This window comes from Nannospalax galili, unplaced genomic scaffold, assembly GCF_000622305.1.
Source record: "Nannospalax galili isolate Female #2095 unplaced genomic scaffold, S.galili_v1.0 scaffold312, whole genome shotgun sequence".
NCBI classification, from domain to species: domain Eukaryota; kingdom Metazoa; phylum Chordata; class Mammalia; order Rodentia; family Spalacidae; genus Nannospalax; species Nannospalax galili.
Window position 1 is genome coordinate 3,303,183 of NW_008335967.1, and position 14,113 is coordinate 3,317,295.

The following is a 14,113-nucleotide window of genomic DNA, read 5'->3' on the forward strand; positions in this document are numbered from 1 at the left end:
TATATATATAAAGAGATTTACAGGAGTAACCTTTTAATCAAGGGGGAACATTTCCTTTTCTAGATATCATAGGCTAATGAAAAAAACCTCAGTGCCAGGAATGGACTCCCTCTCTAGAAGCTGTTGGCTGGAGTCCCATAGACCCTCAACTATACTGACCATTGCCTTGCTCTTGGTTACCTACCAGAACATGGTTGTAAGACTCTATTGCTAAAGATACTACATACATGAGCTATAGAAAAACAAGGAGAAATCAAGTTGGTGTTGACTTCAGAGCCTCATCTCTACTATCCTGTGTTCATAATGCTGGAACGTGCTATGCATGCTAGTGGAAGACAAAAATAATCATCACCTTTACCTACGGTGAATCCTGTGAACTACAGGAACAACTGGCCTGGTAAGATATGCTCACTGGTGCAATAGTGACACAAATATAATGGGAGTAACCACCCACTCTTTAATTCCATTTAAGGTCCACTTCCTAGGATGGAGCCCACACCTGACATTGATCTCGGGCTTAGGAACCTGAGGCTATACAGGTCATAGGACATAGGGGGAAACTTAATGCTATTTTTTTTACTAAATAGTTATTGTATTAAACTGATTCTCAATGACTTATTGTTATACCCATAGATTAATGTATCTCACAACTCTCACAAGAGAAAGTTCCTTATGCAACAGATGGTGATTAACATAGAAACCTACAACTGGTCAACATTCAGAGAACAAGAGGCTGCAGAGTGCTTATCCCTGAATAGGATGCCTATATCAAGCTCCTGCCTCCCAAGGTTCAGGGTTCAATGCAGAAGGGGTGCCAGAAAGATTGTAAGATCCGTAGGCGACAGATGACCATAAGGAAACAAAGTTTTCCAAAGAGTTGTTGGTGATTCATGTGAACTCAAAGCAACAGTGACAGCATGCACGAGTCCCATGCACACTCAAACCAGAAAAAAAATCCTAGCATAGACATGAAAAAGTGGGTAAGAAACTCCAACCCCACTTAAGGAAATTGTGGCAACAGATGGCTGCTGAGAGAGGCAGAAACAGTTTCTTTCAAGAATAGGACCTTTGGTGGGTTAACCAGGTCCTCTGGAAGGACCCACAGTGAAGGACATTTGGAGGCACAAATTAGACTCTATAAACCCTATTATATATATATATATATATATATATATATAATAGAGTACATTAAATTGGGCAGAGGGGGCAATAATGGAAGGTATGGATAGGGGAAAGAGATCTAAATACCATCACATTATATTGAATGAAAATGGCAAAAATTCAATTAAAAAATGAAACAGCAAATTTTTTTAAAGCCACAAAGATCTTTTAAAAAGAGGGAGTAGGAGGAAGAGGAGGAGGAGGAGGAAAGGAGGAGGAAAAACAGGAGGAAGAAAAGGAAGAAGAAGAGGAGGAAGAGGAAGTTGGGGGCAGAGGGAATGAAATGTACTGATTTCCATATGAAGGAAGATTTGGACCTTTATGTCAACTCCCCACTGATATCTCCATGAAGATGCTAAGGTGACCTCAAACTCATGCTTCAGCCTCATGGGGACTGGGATTATAGCCACCATGCCTAGCCCCACAATACTTTATAATGACTCTTTTATGCCACCATAATGTCATCTAGAAATGGAAGTGGTCACTTCCTATCTCACTTATTCACCTCCACTTTTCTTCTGCTCAGAACTAGTCTCTGTTTTTCAACCATAACACCTTCATTTATTAAAAATTTTTTTAATCTGATCAATAGGGGCTGGAGAGATGGCTCAGCAGTTAAGAACACTGCTTGTTCTTGCAGAAGACCTGAGTTCAAATCCCAGCACCCACATGGCAGCTAACAACTGTCTGTAACTTCAGTTCCAGGGGATCTGACAGCCTCTTCTGCCCTCCACAGGCATTGCATGACATGGGTGCACTTACCTACATGTAAGCAATACACACATATATATAAAATAAAAATAATACATAATTTTTTTAAAAAAAATCTGATCAATAATGGGAGAAAATTCCTAGGAGAAGGTGCATTTTTTTTTTTTTTGCAGCAAAGACTCAAAATATGAAGAAAACCTTGGCAGGACTTGTTTAAATTCTTAAATTGATGGCTGCACTGTGTTTCCTAATTACCTTTGTATTGAGTTACAATTAATGCTCTCCTCTCCAGTGTACCAAATCAATATTACAAAAATGGTTTCAAGTCTTAATTCTTAATCTCCTTGTGTTTGTGCCAGCCTGTAAGAGTTGCTGCCTTCTTTTCTTTCATCTTAATCTTTCATTGATATGGAAACACATTTCTCACATCATCCCTTAAAAAGTCTTCATAATATATGGCATGTGGCACAGATACTACACTAAACCCATTAATAGAATAGATTGCTGCTCCCACTGGCCAGTCTTTAATAAAACTATCCTTGTGGTTAGAGCTTATCATGACAGTTTCCCAAAGGTGTCTGGTTTGTGTGGAATTAAGTACCTTCTTTTTCTTTCTGGAATTCATTAGTAAAATGAAACCAGTCTACCTTCTCTAGTGCTATAAAACCATCTTCAAAATAAATTGGTATAAATAATCCTTAAAACCTTTGTTCTATTCATCACCTGTACACTGGGTTATTTGTTTTTTTCAATCCATCTAGCAGTCTCCTCCCTGATTTCCTGGGATTCAGATTGCTTGCTCTAACTTCTATTGTAACTTCTCAGTCTTCTGACTTGGAGCTATTATTTACTCCACTGTTCTGAGCTGTGCTCTAACCTGCTACTTTGCATTTGCTTGCCTTTGACACACTGGTGAACCAGCTTCCTGCTCTAGTCTGTACTGGCTGTATCCTAATCAGTCAGTTCTCTTCTGCTCCAGTATGTGTGATTTGGGATTAGTTTGTATCTCAGATCTTTTTCCTCCCATTCTGAAATTCTTTAGTGCCTCTATTTACAAGAAGTCAAGTGACTATAGCTATTATTTAATTATTGACTTCTAAGTTCTTGAAGATATTCTTAATTCACTCCATAAATATTTATTGGCAACCTGGAGATATAGCTCAGTGGTAGAGCACTTACCTAGTATCTGTGAGATCCTGCATTTGATTCCCAGCACCACATAAAAAGTAAATAAATAAATAAATAAATAAATAAATAAATAAATAAATAAATATTAATACCTCATCTATTGTCCAGCATGTGGTCTATTTGGGTAAATTTACTACGTGAACTTGAAATACTAAGTTTTCCATTGTTTATATACTTCTCAGTAAAAACCAATCAAGTCAAGAAAAATAATAGTCTTGTTCAAACCTTTTCTAAGAGAAAAGGGTATTAAAACCCACCTATGATTGTAAAATTCTTCTTTCTCCCTTTAATTTGTTAGCTCAGATTTTGTGCATTTGTAATAGATACATACTTATTGCTTTTCTTCCTAATGAGTGGACATTTTCATCATTCTGAAATATCCATCTTTATAGCTGGTAACTGTTATAATAGAGATATACATTTACGGGGGCTAGAGAGATGGTTCAATGGTTAAGTGTGCCTACTGATCTTTCAGAGGACCCTAGCTAGGTTCCCAGCACCCACATCAGAAGGCTCATGACTGCCTGTAACTCCAGCTCCACACACACACACACACACACACACACTATACACACACAAAAAAAATAAAATAAGTTTTTAAAAGATGAGGTTTATTTGTCTGATATCAATATAACTAATATCTATTTTTTATTTATTTATATTCAGCCTATCTGGGTCTTTTTAATTAAAATAGATCTCTTATAAAAAGCACATAATTGGTTCATATATCTTAACTCCTGACAATTTCTATCGCATAGTTGGATTGTTTAACCCATTATCATTTAACACAATTATTAATGTGGTTGAATCTGAGTCTATTATTTTAGCGTATCTTTTCTATGTCACCTCTATTCTCTCTTCTGTTCTCTTCCTGTCTTTTTTATTCAGAACAGATTTTTAATTCATTTTTAATTTTTCTACTGGTTTTTTTTACCATGCTTCTCTGCATAACTTTTTATTTCCAATGCTAGGGACTGGACCAGGGTCTTGTACATACTAGGCAAGCCCTCTACCACTGAGCTAAATCCACTGCCATTGTTTTTTGGCACAGAGTCTCACTATGTAATTCAGTCTGACCTTGAACTTACTACATAGCCAAGGCTGACCTCAAACTCATGATCTTCCTTCCTCAACATCCTGAGTGCTGGAATTATAGGCATGTGCCACCATACCTGACTGAATTACATATGTTTTGTCTTTTTTGAGACAGGGTCTCCCTGTAGCCCCAGCTTTCCTGGAACTCATTTTGTAGACCAGAGTGGCTTCAAACTCACAGAGATCCACCTGCCTCTGCCTCCAGAGTGCTGGAATTGCAGGCATGCACCACCATACCCAGCTGCATTACATATTTTAATGATACTGTGGACATTATAATATATTTAACATTTTGCCATTCCTATTTACAGACAAATATTGTACTACTTCACGCAACACAAAGATAAATCTTGAAATCACATAGGTCTATTCCCCAGACCTTGTCTGTTATGTCATAGTGATGATACGCATTGCATCTGCATTCTCTAAACTCTACAACATTTGCTTTTGCTTTAGTTTTGTGTATAATAAATAAATTAAGAAGCATAAAGTAAAAAACATAGTCCCTTGGCAGCTATTTCCAGTGTCCTGCATTTCTTCCTTAGGGTCTGAGAGTTTTTAAAATATTTTTATTGATTTGAGAATTTCATACTATGTATTTTTATCATATTTAGACCTCCTTCTCTCCTCTTTACCCCACCTTACTACTCTCCCCCTGCCCCCAACTTCATATCCTCTATTATTATTTGTCTTTTTATTAAAGCCTATCGAGTTTAATCTAGATTTCCCAAGTGTTCTTGGTTTTGGGTCTATCCTCTGGGATAACCAACACTAAAGGCCTTTTGAAAGAGGAACTCTACTATAGAAGCTTCTTTTAATATTTACCTATAGAATATATAATGAGTTTAGATGTAGTTACCCTATAAAAAAGATTCAATGACCCTAATAGACACTACCAACTAGCAAATGAAAAGCCCAATGCCAGGAATGGACGCCCCTTTCATTGACCAGAGAGGTCTCAGAGATCTTCAAACAATACTGGCTCTTACCATTGCACTTGGTTACTCACCAGAACTTGATGGCAAAACCCCATTGCTGAAGACACTACATACCTAAGTCATAAGAGAGATCAAGCTGATGCTGACCTTGAAACTCCATCTCTATTGATTGATTTTCATAGTACTAGAAAGAGCTATGCAAGTTACTGGCAGATAAAGGTATCCATCTATCTTACCCGGCTGTGAACGCTGCAAGCCGCAATAACAACTGGCTTAGCAAAATATGCTCACTAGTACAATAGTGGCATGAATAGTATGGTAGCAACCAACTACCTTCTACTTGGATTTAAGGTCCACTTCACAAGATGGAGTCTATACCTGACACTGGTTTCAGGGCCAAGAACCTGTGGCTACACAGGTCCAAGCCATAGGGGAGAACCAACTACTATCACTTTGCTAAATAGTCATAGTATTAAACTGCCTCCTAATGAGTTATTCTTATATCTATTGATTAGTGCATCTCTCACCTCCACCAGAAAAGTTTCTTCTTGCAGCAAACAGAAAGTAACATAGAGACCCACAAATGGTAAACAAGCAGCAAATAAGAGACTGTGGTGTGCTCCTCCCTAAATGGGACCTATATTATACCCTCTCCTCACAAGGTTCAGGGATCATTGTGGAAGAAAATGCAGGGTGTTTCTAAGAGCCAATGATGGTAGATGAATACAAAGAAACTGTGCTGTCTAGACACCACAGGGTAGTTACACATATGAAACCATAGTGCTTATGAGAGAATGCACAAGACCCGTGCAATAAGCCAGCCTGCCAGGGGTCCAACAGGAAGGAGGAGGTGGCCAGGAAGCCTCTAGATGAGGCTCTGTTGGCATTTGATAGTTGAGCAGACTTCAAGGGTCTGAGATTTTGTCTTATAGCAGTCATGCTGCCGAAGTGCCTCCTCTACCAGTTCCTGGGATACATGTGTGTTTGCAGAGATTCTCTCATTGGACTTTTATTTGAAAATTACTTCTCTGGGGGCTAGAGAAATGGCTCAGCAGTTAAGAGCACTGGCTGCTCACCAGAGAACCTGGGTTCAATTTCCAGCACCCATATGGCAGCTAACAACCCTCCATAACTCCAGTTCCAGGGGAATCTGATGCCTGCTTCTGACATCTATAGGCATTGCATGACATGGGTGTACTTGTATACATGCAGGCAATATACTCATACACAAAAAAATAAAAATAATAAATAAAACATTTTTAAAAAATTTCTTTATTTGCAGTTTGGGGGGTATTTTCAACAGATGTAAAATCCTGAACTTAGAGAATTGTGGTGTGTGTGTGTGTGTGTGTGTGTACGGGGGTGGGGCAGGGGGTTGTTTATGAACTTTATTGTTTTTCCTTTTTATTTAAATACATTGTTCCTGGGGTTGGAGAGATGGCTCAATGGTTAAGAACACTGACAGCTCTTGCAGAGGACCCAAGTTCGATTCCCAGCACCCACATGGCTACTAACAACCATCCGTAACTCCAGTTTCAGGGAATCCAATGCCTTCTTTTGACCTCCATGGGTATTGAATAACACAGTTGCACTTACACACATGCAGGTAATACACTGATACACATAAATTAAAAATAATAAGTAAAAGTTTTAAGACATTGTTCCAGGGGCTGAATAGATGACTCAGCAGTTAAGAGCACTCATTGCTCTTGCAGAGGACCCAGGTTCAGTTCCCAACATGCACATGGCAGATAACAACCTTCTGTAATTCCATTTCCAGGATATCTGACACTCTCTTTTGGCTTCCACAGGCATTGCATGCATAGGTGCACTCACATACAAGCAGGCAAAACACTCATACACATAAAAATAAATAAAGTTTTAACATTGTTCCGTATGCTGGCCTCTATCATTTCTCATGAATACCAGCCTTGACACAGTCTCAGCTGCCTACTTTTTTCTGCAAAAATATATTCTTTATTATTATCATTTTATAGAAAAAAGTAGGCTGGCTTTACCAAGCTTCTTTTGCAAAAGAATTGGTAGAGATATGAGAATTTTTAGTTCTTTTTCACTTTTCTCTTTTATTTTTTTATTTTTATTTTATGTGTATGCATGTATTGCCTGCATGTAGGTAAGTGCACCATGTTGTGCAATGCCCGTGGAGGACAGAAGAGGCTGTCAGATTCCCTGGGACTGGAGTTATAGACAGTTGTTAGCTGTCATGTGGGTGCTGGGGTTCAAACCCGGGTCTTCTGCAAGAACAGCCAGTGTTCTTAACCACTGAGCCATCTCTCTAGCCCCTGCTTTTCTCTTGTAAATAAAGGATTTAGAAAAAAAGAAAGGAAAAGATTACTATTAAACCCAAAATCCGTAGCTTGACCTTGGAGCATTAATTGGTTACCCCCACCCCCACCTCCATGGGTAGTGAGGAGAGGCAACCTTTTCTGATCTCAAGATAGCTGTTCTCTGAGTGACTCCTTGGACCTGAGCTAAGAGGGAAGTGTCTTCTTTGATGCCAAGTTTTTAATCCCAGGTGTATGGGAAAACCAGGGTTATATCCAGCCAAACAGGGCTGAAATTAAGTCTTTAATTATCAAGGATAAAACTTTAAGGAGCTAAGCACTCCTTCAGGAAGCACTTTGTTTTTTGTCCAGATGAAAAAGGAAAGAGGTAGCACACCCCAGGTCTAAGTAGTGTAGATAAACAAGAGGAGATTAACTTCAGAGTAAACAAAACATTTTTTAAAATGAAGGAAACAAAGCCTATTGGTTCTGCTCTTTGAAATTATTCCCTACAGCCCCCCACCCCTGTTAAAATAGACATAGTGTTTAGGGTTCAACTGCATTTGCCTTTGGTTTTCTCTAAGGGACTACCATCCTGTTCCAGCAAGAAAATGTGCTTTAGGCTAAGTGTCTGCCAAAATATACTACCCCATTCCTCCCGTGTGTGTGGCTTGCAGAGTAAGGCAGTTCTCATGCTTTAGGGCCAGGTGAACATGATTTCCAGTCCTTGCTATGCTGTGCCACTTAACAGCTGTGTGACTTTGGCCCTATGCCTTACATGCTCTGCCTTAGATCTTTTTGAAAGGAAGCAGAAATCCAAAAATAAATATTTAATTTCTTGCTTGTCAGTTTCTGTGGCAGGACTTCTAGCATTTGACAGGATCCAGTTTTCCTCTCCCTCTGGGCACCTGATTTTACATGTGTGTGTGTGTGTGTGTGTGTGTGTGTGTGTGTGTGTGTGTGTATGTATGTATGTAAAAATCCATCCTTGAATCTGGATGCATACATGAAAGAGAGTTCCACCCTGTTGAGTGTGGTGCACATGAATCTTCCTCATAATCATGCTGTGTGAATCTCCTTGCTTGCTCTCCTCACAGCCCCTAGCCAGGGTTTCAGGATACCCAATCAACCAAAAGCATTCACAGTGGACTTTTGCCTAGACAAGAAATAAACCTGTGTTGGATTCTGTGATTTAGGGGTTGCTTGTTAGGCAGTTACCCTTGCTGATGAGTCCCTGTTCTAAGAACTCAATAGGAAAGGTAGTACCATTTTGTTGAATTACAGTAAGGATTGAACAAAGTAAAGTAGGTAAAGTCCCTGTGGATTTGTCCTCCTTCTAAAGAAAATTCTGTTGTCAGGAGCCAAAAGATGGGATTGTCATCTCTTTCACTTTCTTGAATGAAAAGTGTGAAACTACATGATATTTTTCTAACTTGCTAAGCAAATTAAATTATCTCTCTTCTGGACAGTCTGAGCCTTCTAGGTAGCTGCATTGCAACCTAAATGTTTTCTAATAGCTCCAGAACTTTCTGTGCCTTTTCTCAAGACTGTGAATAGTCTGCTTTTCCCCTTCAATTTGTTTCATTATTAAAAAACTTCAGGGTTTTTTTTTTTTAAGCTTCAGGTTTTTAGAAATGCAGCTTGAACTTTAGATCCAATGAGATCAAGCCCAGTCCACACTCCTGAGCACCCCTGTTTCTGTAGACTAAGCTGGCAAACACATTCCATTTTTGGAGCAGATGAAAACACACCATTCGGCTGCATGCTCTGAGTGTCTTTCTAAGTCCTGGCATCCACCAGGATCACCACTATGTCTGGGAAGAGAAGACCCCAGGGCCACAGTTCCTCTGTTCCCTAAATCTGTAACCAGTTCAGAGCTTTCCTTTGTTCACTCTCTGAATACATCCTATCATTCCCCTACAGATTGCAAAACACGGAAAAAGTCAGGGCAAGTTGCAAAGTTGGAAAATGTTTCCTAGTCTGTTAATTAAAAAGAAACCACCACTCATGGTGAACAAACCAGATGTTAATACAGGCCAGAAGGGTTTGGGAACCTTTTCCCATCTAACTTCTTGTCTTTAACAACCCGCAATTCCTTGGATCTATGAATATTATTTGTGGTTTTCAAAAAGTAGAAAGCTATTTGCAGGGTATAAATCAAACTTGAGTTTTCTAGAAACTAAATTGATAGCAGATAAAAAAAATAGCTTTAAATGTTATCACTCAAGGTTATGGGCCAAGAAAATAGCCAGAAGAAAATTCTCTGTAATACCTAGTGGAACTCATTCATCAAAGCAGGAAAGCATAGAGAAACCAGATATGGTATCCTGTTAGGCTATAGGACAGAGAGAAATCCTTCTTCACCCACATCTTCTATCCCAGGTGAGAATGTAAGATGGCACATGCTTACAGCTGTTACAGTTATACCACAGTTATGGCAAGTCACTAGACAAAGGTGTCTAGCAAGCTATCCTAACATGGCATGGCCCAGTGAACAGCTTTCAGTTTGGAGATCAAGGAGAAATGTCCAGCTTACAAGAACCCTGATTTCTGTTGGAAAACTCTGCCATATGTAGATGGTAAGGTCCATCAACTTCCCCAAAGCTAAGTGTGTCATACAGAGTGAAATCCATTGCCAGCCACATGCCCTACCTCTCTACTTTTGTAGTCAAGAAAGATGATGTCACAGGGAATGAATGGGACTTAAACTACTGCTGGAAAGCCAAATAGCTTTTCCACTGTTTCTTTCTGGCCTGAGGTTAACTTATCTGCTACCCAGGAAAGTTCACGGGGCTTATGCAGGACTGTGAACTTCAAACCGAATGTCGAATTGCTGTTATTGGTGTGTTTTCTCCCATGCCACCTCCACTGTTGGGATTTCTTTTTTTCCCCCACTTTTACCTATACCAAGTCCACCACTTCTTCCTAACACACACATTTTGCCTTAGTTGTCAAACCAGGGAGGGGGCCCTCTTGATGTGTGAGCCTCTCTACTTATTATGATTTTGGTAATAAAATATTCCATAATAACTAATAAATAATGATTAAAAACGAAACAGGGAGGCTGGGGAGTTGACTCAGTCGGTGAAGTGCTTGCCAGGTAAGCATGAGGACCTGAGTTCAGATTCCCAGTGCCACATAAAGCCAGACATTACAGCATGTATCTATAATCCCAGTGCTGGGGAAATGGAGGGAGGTGGATCTCTGGAGCTCATTGGCCAGCTAGCCCTGCTGGATTGATGAGTTCCAGGTTCGATGAGAGACCCTGTCTCAAAGAATAAGGTAGAGAGTGATTACTGGAGAGATGGCTCAGTGGTTAAGAACACCGATTGTTCTTGCAGAAGACCTGGGTTCGAATCCCAGTACCCACAGGGCAGTTAACAACTGTCCGTAACTCCAGTTCCAGGGGATCCGACAGCCTCTTCTGACCTTCGCGGTCATTGCATGACACAGGTACACTTACCTACGTGCAGGCAATACACACATACACATAAAATAAAAATAAATAAAATTTTCAAAAAGAAAGACATTTGATATCAGCCTCTCACCTCCACCTGCATGTGCACACACAGGAAAACATATGTATAAAATATACTACACACATGCACATTTAATCAGTTAATTTTTTAAAAAAATATAGAAGCAAAAAATGGTGCTCTTCTAAACATTAATTAATTAAATTAATTAATTAAGGCAGAGCTGAAGATCCAACCCAGACTGTCTCCTGTGTTGGGTCCACCTTCCCCCACAGAGTGACACCACCATCCATGAGTTTATTTTTCTAATGGAAATCTAGGCATCCTCTTCTACACACATTTCCTTTTTCTTTCTTTCCCTTTCCCCTCCTCTCTCTGCTTCAACCTTCCAGGACTCTGTCTTAGATAACTCTTGTGTCTCTCAGCCTAATGCACATGGAGGTTGGTGGAGATACCATGTATGCTTTTGGCATTAGCTTCAAAGATTCTGCCCCTGGGCTTGGACTTTTAAATGCTATTTGGCCCTGACCTCTCTTAGCTCCAGGGACAGTGATACCTACCCTCTTCTCAAGTTCTCTTCTTCTAAAGTCAGACTGTTGCTCTAAATTATGTGCCCAATCTTTACAACAAAATTATAGCTCGTTTTAGATTTCACTACTAATATTCAAAATTAAATTTCACATTAGTGATTTCTTTTGAATTACATTTATTTGTTTTATGTAATAAATATATATAGTACCTCCTAGACATAAGGTTTTCTTTCCCAGAGTAAAAAAAACAACTCTTAACCTCAATATTCTTTCAGAGGTATTATACATACATACATATATATGTGCATATACCAGTATATTATATATACATGTATATATACATGTATACTCTCTTTAATATGAGCAATGCTTGAACATTATTTCCTTATACCATTTAAAATAAGGTAGGCTTAGAATACCTTGACCATCTCTCCAATCTCAGTCTCTTTCCAAGAAGAAACCAGGTAGCAACCTATTATCAACTTAGAATAAATCCTTCTAAACTGCTTCTTTGCACTTAAATAAATATATGTACAGAAAAATATGTAATATAATTTTCATAGTAAAAGATAGATTGCAAGACTCTTTCTGCAGCTTGTTTTGGGTCAAATCTTTCAGCGTGCCCCCAGGTCTGATAATGGCCCTTCTAAAAGCCCAGGGGAGCCTTCATTTCCTCTAGTTCACAGGCTCCTGCCTCCCTCCCACTGTTCCACTCACAATTCGGTTTCTTTTCTGAGAGCCCTGGGAGCTGAGATGAGGAAGAGAGCCTTGCTCTGGGATTTCCTCGTGGGATAAAACCTACCTAACAGTTGCTAACAACAGAACTGTCCTCTAACCTGGTCATCAGCTAATGAGTTCAAATATGAGAAAAAGTGCCATGGGGGGCTAGCTTTTACCTTGAGCCAAAAGGGCAGGAGGCCAGATTTGCCACACTTGTGGGAATCCTTGAGACACTGACTAAAGAGAAAAGGCAAATGTTAGCCCATCTCAATGACCAGATCCAGAGGAAAGTCAGCATGTGACAGAACAGCCATGTTGTTTTGATGTTGTGCCTCATACTAATGATCAGTCTCTGGGAGGGGAAGATGCTGCTTCTGAGAAACAGTCAAGCTTTGCCACAGATTCAGACAGCGAAAAGACAGCTCAGTGTTGCATACCGACACCCAAAAGCTTCAGGGAGCCAGGGGCTCTCTACCTGCATCATCAAGTCCCTGAACTGGCTCTGTTTTTTTTTTTTTTTGTTTGTTTGTTTGTTTTTTAATTGAAACATCAAGTCCTATTCTGATCTCTGGAATGACATTAAATACATTTAATCCTTCTTATAGGGAAACAGTTAATTGTTCATACACACAACAAGCAAAAAAATTCCATTAAGTCTGAGAAATCCTGTATCTGTCTTGAACAAGACTCGAGGCACCTCTGTTTTGCCTAAATAGTCTGCATTTAAAGACATCAGCCTTTTTTTCCTCATTATCAGATTTCTTAACAATGCTGTTGCTTACTACAGATCTCTGAAATGCCATTTTAAAGATGGAATCGCTCCTTTTTTTTGTTGTATTTTTTCTGGAAATGAGCATCAAGGGCCTCCTTTGGATTACATAACATGTTTACCAAAGTAGGAATCCAAAAAATGGTCAGTCGTGAACTAGTTCTTTCTTCCTCACCATATTTAGTTTCATTGTTTATTCTCGTTTCAGTGATGCCAATCCCATCAGTTTGCAGCTGATGAAGTAGAATTATGAAGTATAAGCTCATATTCTCTCTATATTATAGTCATCCATATAGGTTGCATGCCCCATGCTTGTGACTTACCCATGGAACTTATCTATTTCATGCCTAAAATAGTCCTGCTGCAATCTATAAAGACCATGTTTTCCTCAGCAAGCCAAAATTTTTGGTTCTATCCTTTTGATGAAATGCACATTTCCATTTAAGAGACAAAAATCTTCAGTCAAGAACTTGAATAAATACAGTGCTTTATAAAAGAATGTCATCTGGCTAACTTCAGGGTACTAAAAAGCTCATTTAAGATTATGTGTTGGCTTTTGTGTGATATGTCTATACTTGATTCAGTGAATTGGGTGTATTGCCTGTTCATTTTGAGCTGTTCTTTGCCTGTATTTTATTTATGTTAGCCATAACAGTTCTGATAGCCTGCTCAGCTTCAGCTAGGCTGACTGACCAACTTGAGGCATGAGCTTGAGGTAGCACTTGTCAAGATGCTTTCAGAGAAGGGCTAAACAAGAAGTCTCACCCATCTTCTGTATCTTTTTTCTTTTTTTTTTAACTTTTACAAAAACTCTATTGAGAATTTCATCAAAATCCAACACCTCCCATATCTCTCCATCACTTTTTTCTTTTTTTCTTCTTTCATTTGTTTTTTTTTAAATGAGGCTTTTGGCTACTCTAACGTTCCCCCCTCTGAAGAGGTAACCCTAAAATCTTTTAAGGATTAGATACAAGCTCCCAAATACTTTTGACATTTTTGGCCTTGGAACAGAGTATGCTGCTAACGGGCCCAAGGACATTTTGACTTTTAGCCAAGAAACTGGCTACATGTCTTTGGGGTCTTTTTACCCTAATTGCCTAGCCAAATCCTACCTTCTTTTTTTAATTTTTAAAATTATTTATTTAATAACCACATAATTAGAAGAAGCATTTCATTATACCAGCATTGACATATTCAATAACAATTTCCAGAGCTAAGATGCATCTGTTTCAAGATTGGC